This window comes from Camelus bactrianus, chromosome 4, assembly GCF_048773025.1.
Source record: "Camelus bactrianus isolate YW-2024 breed Bactrian camel chromosome 4, ASM4877302v1, whole genome shotgun sequence".
Classification (NCBI taxonomy): Eukaryota; Metazoa; Chordata; class Mammalia; order Artiodactyla; family Camelidae; genus Camelus; species Camelus bactrianus.
In genome coordinates, this window is record NC_133542.1 from 90,184,142 (window position 1) to 90,196,578 (window position 12,437).

Consider the following 12,437-nt stretch of genomic DNA (forward strand, 5'->3'; position numbering starts at 1 on the left):
TCCTCTGGCTGGGGCCCAGGGTACTTCAGCCCCTTTAACTTCTTGAGGCCAAGGAACAAGTGTCCCATGGCAGGTATCTGGAACCTCAGAATTCAGATATAAATCAGTCTCCTCTCCAAAAAGACTGCAGTCTGGCTCTCCGCTACCTCTCCCTCCCCAGAGCAGAGGTCCTCCTATTCCCCACTCCATCCCGAGGCTGGGAGAGAGAGGACTACCAGATGGGGCCAGGCCATGTGGGAAAGAAGGGAACAGATCCTGGGAGAAGGGCAAGGAGCTGGTCGTGGCTGGCTGCCCCACCACCTTTTCCACCCACCAGTGCCTGAGCAGACCACGGCACTTACCCATTATAAAGTCATTCAGATATTCACTGTCTGCTCCTCCCGAGGCCAGTGAAGACAGGGGCTCCTCCCTACCTATCCTTGTGCAGCAGGTGTGATCTTAAATCTCCAAACTCAGATGTGCAAGATTTATTGCACTTTAAAATGTTCTTTCAGTCAAACTACTCCAAGCCAGGTGGGCTTGCTGGCGCTCTTGAAATCCCATCTGCCAAGGGCTGTGCAAAGCTCACAGAAACAGAAAGGCACAGGGGAGGCTTCCTCTATGCCCCCAACACCATCCCATCACTGGACATCCGTCTCACCAGTGAATGCTGTGGCCCCTGTGTTCCCAGTAGGTATGACTCCCCCCGGACTCTCAAACTCTCAGCCCTGTGGCACAATTGAGTCATGGGAGTTCAGCTGACAGCCTCTTGGCTTGGACCAGGCTTCCCCGGACACCCCCCAGAGCCAACTAATCAGGTCCTGCCACTTGCTTCATCACAGCCAGTGATTAGAGTCCTTTGCCTACACCGGCTGGATGTACACACCAACCCCCTCTCCAGTCTTAGGGGACTCTTTCCAAAACCCTCCCTCTTCCCAGTCCCTCCAAGGTATAATCTCTTCCCAGGTTTGCTTTAGACTTTTACAAAGGCAGTAAAGGACTCTGACATCAGGGTGCCTCTACTCTCAGCCCTGCTGAAACCCTTTTTGCTCTAAAGAGAAAAGGAATACATCAGTAAAAAGAGAAAGAAAAACATAGGCAGAACAAAACAAAACTTCGTATTTCACTAAATTATCCTGCCATATTGCATACTTGGTATTTGCCTCAAGCCCTGCCCTGAGGAGGCATGCAATATGATATTTATTCCATCAGAGAAAGAGTCCCCACTCTCCTTGGCTGTCTTCATCTTTGACAATACTGTCCTTTTTTTTTTTTCTTTCTGTAAGGTGCATAATCCCCCCAAAATCAAATAATACCTAGTCATGGTTAAAAAAATATCAAAAAGTACCAAAAGGCTTATTCTGAACAAGCATTTCCTGCAAATGTTAACTCTTAAGCTACTTTTTCTTGGAGTTAGTGCCATATGTCTAAATACTCTGTTCATACCTCTGCTTCTTGATTTACCTATTTTTAAAGTTATCAGTTGACTTCCTATTATAAAAAGTGGAGATTTAGCTCCCTTACTAACCCTTTTCCTGTCACTTTACCCTCTAAATATAGCTATACCACTATATTTAGATAGTGATCAGACTTTACGTTATGATGACCAGGCAAATGCCGTTCACTCATTCACTGCAGAGCAAAGTAGTGTATTATGCTTACTTTCCCTTTGCCACTCAGATTTTTGTTTTTCTTAAAGATTCTAATTGTTTTCCCTTTTTTAAATACCTCTACCTTCTCATTATCATAGCTCCAATATTTTTCACACCTCATCATAGGATTAAAGAGCTAATGTTTAAAACATATGTGATAGAAGAAAATACAGGTCAGCGTGTTTATAATCTTGAGGTAGAAGATAAACCATAAAACACAAACCATAAGGGGCAAAGATCAACACCATTAAATTCAAAGACAAGCAGGAGTTCAGGGGAACGATGGCAAATTAAACACATGCATTTATTTTCACTCCTGAGTCCTAACTAAAACTACAGTAAATGTTTCTGGTGTGTGTGTATGTTTGTAAAGGCATAAATTCACAAGGACCCAAATGGGAGAGGAGATAAAACAACTTTCTAGAAAATTGCTGCTTAGATAAATAAATATTTCAGTAAAAATAAGTGCAAAGCATAAAATGAAATTATAAAGTTGGAGGACTTCCAATGCCTTGCTCATGCACACAGTAAAAATAAGTATTTTACTGAATACTAGTATGCCAGTATTCAACAGAAAGACAATTAATGGCTTTTACTAGGAATGCAAAAAGAAGAAAAAAATTCTAAAGATCAATCATCCCCAAAATGTACAAAACCATAATCCCGCAAACATGAAAACTCATCATAATCCTTAGAATCATGAATTTTCCTTTAACGTTGAAGTACTAAAGCATGTCACTGCTTTAAAACTGAGTCATTACTATCTTCTAACAATAAGTCATTCTCAGTGCAATCCAGAAAACTATTGATACGATGTTTTTTTTAAATGATTTTAGCACTATCTTTTCCAGGATATAACACCTGCACGCACAGGTGCACACACACACACACACACTCTTATGAAATGGTGGGCCAGCTCCTTCTTGTCAGTGTTGCCTCAGAATCTGAAGCCTCCTGTTTCCCCTAGTTCATTCTTTCTTTATGAATCCTTTAAGGGCCTCTTTGAAACAAACGTAAAGGAGGGATGGGGCTAGTAAGATCTCCCAGCTAATAGAATACAGCTAATAGAAATATCTTAACAACTTCAGTCATACGATCTGGAAACTAATTCCAAACGAAGCAACCAGATTTCCCTCCCTTCATGATACCTGGACCACACTTTGGCTAGCCACTGTTTCATTCTTTACTCATCAATCCAGCCTTTAGAGGGACATGATCATCAATACAGTTAGCATCTTGCTTGTGACACTTCTTTTAAAAATTAAACATGGGGTATTATGGGGCTACCAGCAAGCTCCACCAACACACTTGGTATCTTCTGTTTTGCTTCATGGTACAGGAAGGTCAGGGGAACTGGGTCTACATTTGCTATTTATGAAAGCTCAAAATTAATTTGTTTCCTAGCTTTAATCATTTACCTGTAAAAATGTCTTCAGCTTCAGCTGGCCTCTTCTGTGAAGTTCTTTTTCTTTCCCACATCCAGGTGTTATTTCTCCTTGTATTTGGGAACAAACTGATGCTGTTTTGTTAAAAAAAAAAAAAATCATCAATGTTTCTGTCCTTTGGCATCAGTCTTGACTGATGAATTACCATTTTTACGGATGCTCAAACTGCCAAACCTTTTTCTAATGCCTATATTTGGAATTCTTCAGTTGGAGGCTATTCTACAATTCCCCTACAGAGACTGTTAGCTATGTCAAGAAGCTAAAAACTTCGTTTTCCTCCATTTCTCAGTTGGTGGCAGACAGAAACACACCAGGGAAACTCTGCTGCCATGTTCTTTAAGACTTTTGCTTTACAGTCATGAATTCTGCTAATAATAAAATTCAATCTAACATTAGATGAATCACCGAACTCCACTTGCGGTCACCTGAGCAGCCGGCGCCAATTTGGGTTCAGAATACACCCAATGGATGCGAAGCTCCACTAGGCCTCATTGCCCGGCTCCGCCACCAGGAGGCAGCATCGTCGCGGCGGTCCTCGGTTCTCCAAAGGCAAACAAGTTTGTGGGTTGAATACTGCTGTTCTCATTTCCTTCATCTTTCTGGGGTCAGTTTTTTCTTTTTCTTTTTCTTTTTTTAATCTTTATTATTTGTCCTCAAATGTGTTTCATGCTAGGCCAAAAGTCTATCATTTTCCTGTGTCCATTGATGAGCAGGCCAAACTCGCTTTCCGTCCTTATCCAGGTGAAAGCACTTCATCCTCAGGCACCAAGCATCGCCCCGAGCACACAGGCTTTCAATAAACCTCCGTTAAAGAACCCATTTTCAGAGTTAGCACCGTAATTACGAAGTTTAACCCGAGTGCGGGTATTCATGCCGCGAAGGAAGTCCCAGAGGTAATGTGAATGTACTTTGGCCTTTAATATAAACATTATTTCGCATCTTCCACATTGGGTGGCTTGGACTCAGGATAAGCTGGGAATATCTGGGGTTGGGGAGACAAATACTCACAAACACCGCCACAACCCGAGTACCCGCGGGTTCGGGGCCCGAGGGGCGGAAATCTGGCGGGACGGCCGCTGAGCCTGGCCCGGGTAACCGCCGCCCGGGGGCTCCTGGGCCCACGCTGACCCCAGGTCCGCGGGGTTGCGGGTCCCACCCACAGCCCGAACCTCTACTCCGCACGTTCCGCCCGCGCGCCGGGACCCGGGGCGGGACCCTCGGCCACGGGACCAGCGGGGGCCTGGAGCAGCGAAGAGCACGAAGGACAATGCCAGGCCCACGGGCTTTGGGCCCAACGCCCTTCCCAGCCTCTCTGGGGAGCCCGCCCGGTCCGGGCCGCACTCCATCCTGGCCAAAGCACCCCTTCGCTCGCCAGCGTACCCCTGCCCCTCCGCCAGAGCTGCGCCCCCTCCAGAGCTTCCTTCCCGGCCTGGGGCACCCTCTGCAGGCCATGGAGGGGAGGTACCTCAGTCAGGCACACAGACGTAGACAGCCACAGACAGCTCACACACACGGATGACAGGCACAACAGTCACGCTCAGTCCCACGGACACAGCTCGGGAGACGCACATTCATACATTCAACAGACATTTACTAAGTATTTAATCTAGATCCTCTCCCCACAACCCTTTACCCCTCTGTACTCCCACCTCTACCTGGCCTTGGTTGCCTTCCCAGGCCCAGCTGCTCTCTTCCCTGCCGCAATGGATAAAGTGCCCTCCATCCAAGATCTGCGACCCCTGGGGCATGGATTTGGTCAGACCAGGGAGCATGAAACCTGCGCGGGCTTCTCGGAAGAGTGTGGTGCCAGGCTGGGCTGAACTGCCCTGAGCTGGGAGATTTGTCCAGAGCTCACACTGAACCAGGAACCCAGTTGGCTGAGAAAAGGGTGAACTAGGTGAAGCATATAGCACGCTGAGGGCTCTGTGTGCCTGGTCAGAAACTGTTACAGACCCACCCACCTCCCTGGTCTCCAACCTTCCCCGACTCCCTCCTCCAGTGGACCATCTAAACCAAAGGCTTGGGAGTTGGTGCCTTAAATCTTCCACCCATGGGGCCCGGGGCCTGAGATCTGGGCTGGATGGCCACCGTGCTAGGCCTTCCCACAAACCCACTCCTCTGCAGTCCTCCACATCTGGGTAGATGTAACTCCAACCATCACATTGCTTAAGCCAGAAACGTTGCCATATTTTCTCTGTCTCTTTCTCTTCTTTCTCATATCCTTTGCTGAACTCTGAGAGCAGAGCCCATTGGCTCTACCTTCAAAGTATTTCCAGAATCTGACCACTTCTCAACGACTCCCAGCAATCTCCTGTCCTCCCTGGACTGTTGCAGTTGCCTCCAATCCCGCCTCCAGGCTTCTATTCTTGCACCACTTTGGTCGATCCTCCATCCAACAGCCAGGGGGAGCCTTTAAAACATGTGAGATTATGTCACTGTTCAAAACTCACTGAGAGAACTTAAACCCTGCAACGGCCTATAAAGCCCTACACTATATGGCCCATGTTATTACCTGACTGTATCTCCTACCACTCTACTCTTTGCTCAATTTCCTCCTATAACGTTGGCCTCCTTTCTATCCTTCCAACACACTGTTGCCTCAAGACTTTCACACTTGCTGTTTTCTCTCCTGGAACATCTTCCCCACATCTCTGCATGGCTTTCTCCCTCACCTGCTTCAGATCAGATCTCTGCTCAAATGTAATCAGAAAATTCTGTGACCACCCTCCCTAATACCCGCTATCCCTCTGGACTTCTTTATTTTTCTTCATCGCACTTACTCCTCTCTGACATACTGTTTTTTTTTTTTTTCTCGTTTGCTTATTGCCTGTCACCTTCATTAGAATAAAAACTTCACAAGAGTAGGACTGTCTGTCTGTTTTGTTTACTGCTGTGTGCCAGTGCCAAGAACAGTTTCTGGAACATAGGAAGCCCTCATAAATATTTATTGAATGAAAGTGGTATAATCCCTTGTTTATTATTATTTCATTTTTTTTTTCACTCTTTGCTGCTGATTCTCAGGATCTTTCCCCACAGGCATTCCGGGAAGATAGTACTGAAATTTAACTGAAATCTCTATGCCAGCTCTGCACTCTAATACTTTTTTTAATTGATGTTTACTTGATTTACAATTTTGTGTTAGTTTCTGGTGTACAGCATAGTGATTCAGTTATACATATATATATATTCTTTATCATATTCTTTTTCATTATAGGTTATTTCAAGGTACTGAATGTAGTTCCCTGTGCTATATATACAGTAGGATCTTGTTTATAAATTCTGTATATAGTAGTTTGTTTGTAATCCCAAATTCCTAATTTATCCCTCCCCACCCCCTGCCTTTGGTAACTGTAAGTTTGTTTTCTATGAATCTCTTTCTGTTTTATAGATAAGTTCATGTGTATCATTTTTTTAGATTCTGCATATAAATGATATCATATGATATTTGTCTTTGTCTGATTTACTTCACTTAGTATGATAATCTCTAGGTCCATCCATGTTGCTGTAAATGGCATTATTTCATTCTTTTTATGGCTGAGTAATATTCCCTTGTATAAATATACCATATCTTCTTTATCCCTTCATCTGTTGATGGACATTTATGTTGCTTCCATGTCTAGACTATTGTAAACATGCTCTTGTACCATTCAAGATCTTGATGGGAAACAAGTGGCATGACCCAAAAGGTTTAACAGAAAAGAATTTAGTGAAGGGTCCATTTACAGAGGTGAGGGCAGGGTTGTTGTGGGCAGCCATTGCCCATGAGTTAGTATAGCTCCAAACTTCAGGCCATCTCTCTTTCTTGCCAAAGTGGACATTAAATGTATAGACTAAAATCCTGCCCACTGAGAGCACTTCCCTTCACCACTGTCTTTCAGGGCCACCCCTGAATGTGAGCAGTCTTCTGCTCCTGACTGATGCCAGCATACCTTTGAAACCCATTTGAAAATCAAGACCATGCATTTTCTCTCTCTCTTAACTGTTTGTAGAAAACTTCTCCATGAAGGCATAAGTGTAATCAGAAGCAGAAGCAGAAAACGAAACAAGTAGGCATCTGGGCCACACACCCCTGTTTTTACCCATGCCTTCTGAAACTTCTAAGGCCTGGTCTCAAGTGTACAATGTTCGTTCGATAATGGAATGCTGTCATGCACGTCCGGCTATATGATTTGCTATAGATAACACCCCAGGGGGCATTGTAACTGGGTGATCTATAGTCTGAGTTTTAGACCAGGGCCCAGTGGCAAATCAGGAACTGATTTTCAAATAGAAAAGAGTCATAAGCAGCAGAGGTATGGCCTTACTCCAACTCCCTAAGGGTCTTTGCTCTAATCCTCCTCCTGGGGCTCCTTACAGCGGCCTTTCTCTGCCACAGCTTCACTGGGTTTATGAGTCATAAGGCTTAAGTAGCCAGGCAACTTTCCCTGGACTTAGACCTGCTTCAGACCCCTTCCTTGCTCAGACCTCATTCAGAATCATCAGCTTTATGCCTTATTCAATAAATATGTTGCTGCACTACATCTAAATATGATATATGTTGCCTCCAAAATCCAAACTGTCCTTGAGGGGTTGTGCCTCTTCATGGTGAAGGAGCAACATTCCCCAGACCACTGTTTTTAAGCTCCTCTCTACCTCCAATAGCCTAAACATTTCACCCATGTGGCAGGATCCTGAATTTTTGAAGGATTTCTTTCTCTCCCTCTGATATACATGGGTCTTACTAAGGCACATAGGGCGATTGCTACTTCTTGTGCACCTGGAAGCATAATGCCATCAGTTTAAAGGGCCACTCTGATTTTCTGTGGGATAACAAGATTATCTTATGATGATCAGAACAGGAAAGTTGACATATCCCAAGGTAAAACAGTGAAGGTGTGTTTCTGTCATGACAGTTGAATAGGAATGGATTTCAATGGTATGTAAGTGACTGGTACAGAAAGTAGGCATGGGCTAGATAATTAGCTGTAATACGCTGTACCAAGGGCTGAAGCATCTTTACAACTTTACAGGTGCTCTAATCTATGCATCTTCTCTAGCAACAAAGCACTGTTTTAAGTTTACTATTGTAGTGGGGAATGTGGTAGGGCAGGCACCGTTCAAAGGACTTCCGCTTGGCCCTCCCTACCATAATTTTCCTCACTCCATGGTCAAGGAACCAGGTGGAGATTTTGCTAATTACTAAGTATGCTTATTCCCAGTATACATTCTGAAACTAGAGAAATAACCATCAGGTAGGTCTTACAGACTCACTGTGAGATGGACCTGGACCAAGATCCTTCTATCACCTGACCTCCACAAACCCTCGCTCTGACTAGTGGATCACAATGGGATTTGGGGTCCCCAAGACTAGTATTAACATGTGACAGTATCTAATAATCTCCCAAAGATCTTAATTTTTTTCTGTTCCCCCTTCATAGTCACTCTGGCAAATGGCTACATATCTCTCAAGGGAAGGCGTAGAGCATTGATTCTCAAATTTTAGCCTGTATCAAAATCACCAGAAAGGCTTGTTCGAATACAGGTTGCTAGGCCACCCCCAGAGTTCCTGATTCAGTGGAGTTGAGGCAGAGCCCAAGAATTTGCGTTTCTGACAAGTTCCCAGGTGATGCTGGTGCTGCTGGTCCGGGGACCACACTTTGAGAACCACTGACTAGAAGAAAGATTTATAGAATCCACCTGTGAAAAGACTCAGGCCTTCCTACCCCCCACCCAATCGAGGGGCTTCAGGTCTGGGGAACTGATTTAGGTCAAGGAACTGGGGAGAAGACTGTAAATCCCCAATACAATTTGGATCAAGTTTCTCCCAATCAGACCTAGGAATGTCCACTTATATGGGTTAAATAGCACACCAGTAAGTTGTCCCTCTATTTCATTCCTAGGAACCCTATGATCAATGAGCTACCACCACAGCTCCTTATGGGCAAAGCAGTGATTACCACTTGTCCCTGCAGCTTATAGAGAAATTTCATTCATCTTATTGCTCATAAGGTGAGCATCTGGACTCTACCTCTCAAAAATTCCATTTTCTCCTTGAAATAAAAGTGCCCAGTCCCAAGAGAGCATCTTCCATCCACATCTCCTACATACTAAAGAAATCACTACAGTGCTTTTCAAAGCTAGTGTTCCCACCACCAATGCTTTTTCTTATTGCCTTGGAGAAGGAATTATCTTCCGGGGCCCTTCAGAAGTTAGTGGTTGCACATAAGAGAGGCCCTCCAACATTCCCATCTCCCTAACTTTGCCCACCTTCCTTTGTTTTGCATCTCAAAGTATAGTCTGCGGACCAGCAGCATCAGCATCACTTAGAAGTTTGTTAGAGACACAGCTTGGATTTGACCAGGACCTACTGAATCAGAATCTGCAGTTTAACAAGACCCCTGGTGGATCATGTGCACACCAAAGCTTGAGGAGTGCTGCTCTACGATATGTCAGTGAGGTTCTAGCACCTCAGCCCCATTGATCATAGGCCACTTGTTGAGTTGGATTTCCAGTAACCAATCCGACAGATTATTAACACCACTCCCAGGTGCTCAGCTAATACAGGAATACCCAAATCCTGGGGAAAGGCAACCACATCAATCAATTCTTCCTCACTGGTCCACAGGATTCTCCCAATACAGCTGACAGGTTCCTGCAACTCCTTCAGTGTATACACTTTTGTTCTTAGAGCTTACCTTGTACATTCCTGTCTAGACAATGTTATAATCAAAATCTCAGTGTGGGGCTGGAGACTCTGGGGAGTGGTCAGGGTGGGTCCTGAAGAGGATAGGCATGCCTTTTGCCAGAGAGCTATTAAAAACATTTTTTATCATACTAAGTGAAATAAGTCAGAGAAAGGCAAATATCATATGATATCACTTATATGTGGAATCTTTAAAAATGATACAAATGAACTTATTTACAAACCAGAAATGGACTCACAGACATAGAAAACAAACTATGGTTACCAATGGGGAAAGGGATGGTGAGGAGGGATAAATTGGGAGTTTGGGATTAGCAGAAACAAAGTACTATATATAAATAGATAAACAACAAGGACCTACTATATAGCACAGGGAAGGATATTCAATATCTTGTAATAACCTATAATGGAAAAGAATCTGAAAAAGAATGTATATGTATGTATATGTATAACTGAATCACACAATGCTGTACACCTGAAACTAATACAACACTGTAAATCAACTATACTTCAATAAAAATCAAAAAAAATTTTTAATGGAAGGCTGGATCATTCATGGTTTGCAGGGGGAAAAGTGTTCTTCTACCAACAAGGAAGGTTTAAGGGAACTTAAAAGGTCCGAAATTCTCAGCTTTGTTCATCTCTGCCTAAATGTCCCCATCCCAAGTCTCAGTGCCCTTATTCTAGTATTAGGAATACAGTGGAGTTTGCTCATTTGCCTGGTGTTGCAACACTACGACACATACAATCAGCTCTTGGGCTTGATCTATAGCCCTATCTGCCATGTGGCCACATAAAATAAAGATTACTTAAGAATTCCATAGTAAAGGGGGATAAATTAGGAGGGGAGGATAAATTAGGATCTTGCAGGTAACAGATACACACTACTGTATATAAAACAGATAAACAAAGCCTACTGTATAGCACAGGGAACTATAATCAACACCTTATAATAACCTATGATGGAAAAGAATCTAAAAAAGAATATATATATATATATGTGTGTGTGTGTGTGTATATGTATATATATATACACATACATACATATATACACAGATATAAGTGAATCGCTTTGATGTACACCAGAAACTAATACAACATTGTAAATCAACTCTACTTCAAGTGAAAAAAAAAGAATTCCAAAATGGTGGTCTGGATCTCTATCATAACTTGAGTTAAAATTTCATGGTATTAAACTTTTCTTTTTCTTATGTAATTTTGCCAGCATAATCAGGAACAGGCAGTGGACCCAACAATATACGAAATGGCCATTTGAAATCACCATTTGTGGCCATAGCAATTAAGTGCCTCAGGCGTTTTCTCTCCTAATGTCATTCCCTCCAACCGCATTCCACCCTGTACCTCACTTGATGATAGTCTTAAGTGATGGTGATGCTTCTGCATGCTCTGGATTACTAGCATCCCCTTTCCCCACCCAAGGAGATTGTCTGGGCACTCAGCAAATAGAGCAACCCAATCCTAGGATTCTATTTTAGAAACTATTTCCTGGGATCTTTTCTGGTACCATTTACTGTATCGGTCAGGATCCTGGCAGGAAACAGATGGCAAACTCGAAAAAAGTTTAACCAGAAAGATTTTAATAAAGAGGCTATTTAAGAGGTGGAACCAACACAGAATGGTGAGGCACTCAGCGTTTAGCATTTAGTGGGAAACCATTACCATACCAAGGCCTGAAGGGGCCAGAAAAAGGGACAGTATTTCAGGAGTCTTAGAGATAAACCCACGGAGAGGTGGCAACCCAAAAGAATCTGTAACTGCAGCCCAGTGGTTCTCACTGCAGCGTGTGTCAGAGCCACCGAGGATGTGTTAAAAGACAAATTATTCCGGCAGGTCTGGGGTAGGACCTGAGAATTTGCATTTCTAACAAGCTCCAGGTGATGCTGATGCTGCTGTCCGAAGACCACCCTTTAAGAACAAGTGCCGGACAGTAAATCACTCACTGTCAGAACTATAGCAAGAGGAAGGATTCAGAGAATTAATGCCTCATCCTCTCTCTCCTGCCACTGATCTGCTGCTGCCTCCCATGGGCCAAACCCAAACAGAAGGTAAAGGATAAGGGATCCTGAGTAATACTGTCCCTAGAAATCACCCTTCCAGAGAACAGAGCAGGGCAGAGATGAGAGGAGAATGGAGGGCCGTAGGGCAACAGAGAATAATCAGAACCACCATAAGCACAAGGGTCAATGGAAAGATGGATAGAGGGATGAATTGAGAGATACTTGAATAAAAAGACAGAATAATAATGGTTAATATTGAGTGTTTATTATGTGCCAGCCTCTAAATGATGGGCTTTGCTCACATTACCTTATTTAATCCTAAGAAGTAGATCTATTACCATTCCTGTTTTACAGATAAGGACACTAAGCTGAAACTGGATAATCTGCGCATGGTCACACAGCTAGCAAGCATGGACTCCGAATCGCAGCCTCGGCAAGCTATCTGTAATCTCACTTCCCTGTGCTGCTCTGTGATCAATGGTAGACCGGCAGTGTGGGATAGTGGTAAAGACTGTAACTTTAGAGTAAAGACACCTGGGTCCAGGACACGTATTTGCTTTGTGATCTTGTGCTCTGAGCCTCGTTCCTTATGTGTAAACAGAGATAGGAATATGATAATAATAAAAACTACCTCCTGGTTTGGTTGAGAAAGTTAAGCAAG

The 12,437-nt window shown here is 43.6% G+C and overlaps 1 long non-coding RNA gene across 7 annotated transcripts in view; it reads right to left on the reverse strand.

Annotated features, from left to right (window-relative positions):
- LOC123611975 (uncharacterized) overlaps window positions 1–12,437 on the reverse strand; it is a 132,332-nt gene that overhangs the window by 101,556 nt on the left and 18,339 nt on the right. For 5 of the 7 annotated variants that reach the window (XR_012506770.1, XR_012506773.1, XR_012506769.1 and 2 more), the window contains 2 exons: window positions 3,502–5,486; window positions 3,050–3,150 (listed from right to left, as the gene is read on the reverse strand). This is a non-coding gene — a long non-coding RNA (uncharacterized LOC123611975). The remainder of the gene's footprint in view (window positions 1–3,049; window positions 3,151–3,501; window positions 5,487–12,437) is intronic. The other 2 variants (XR_012506774.1, XR_012506775.1) reach the window with 1 other exon arrangement.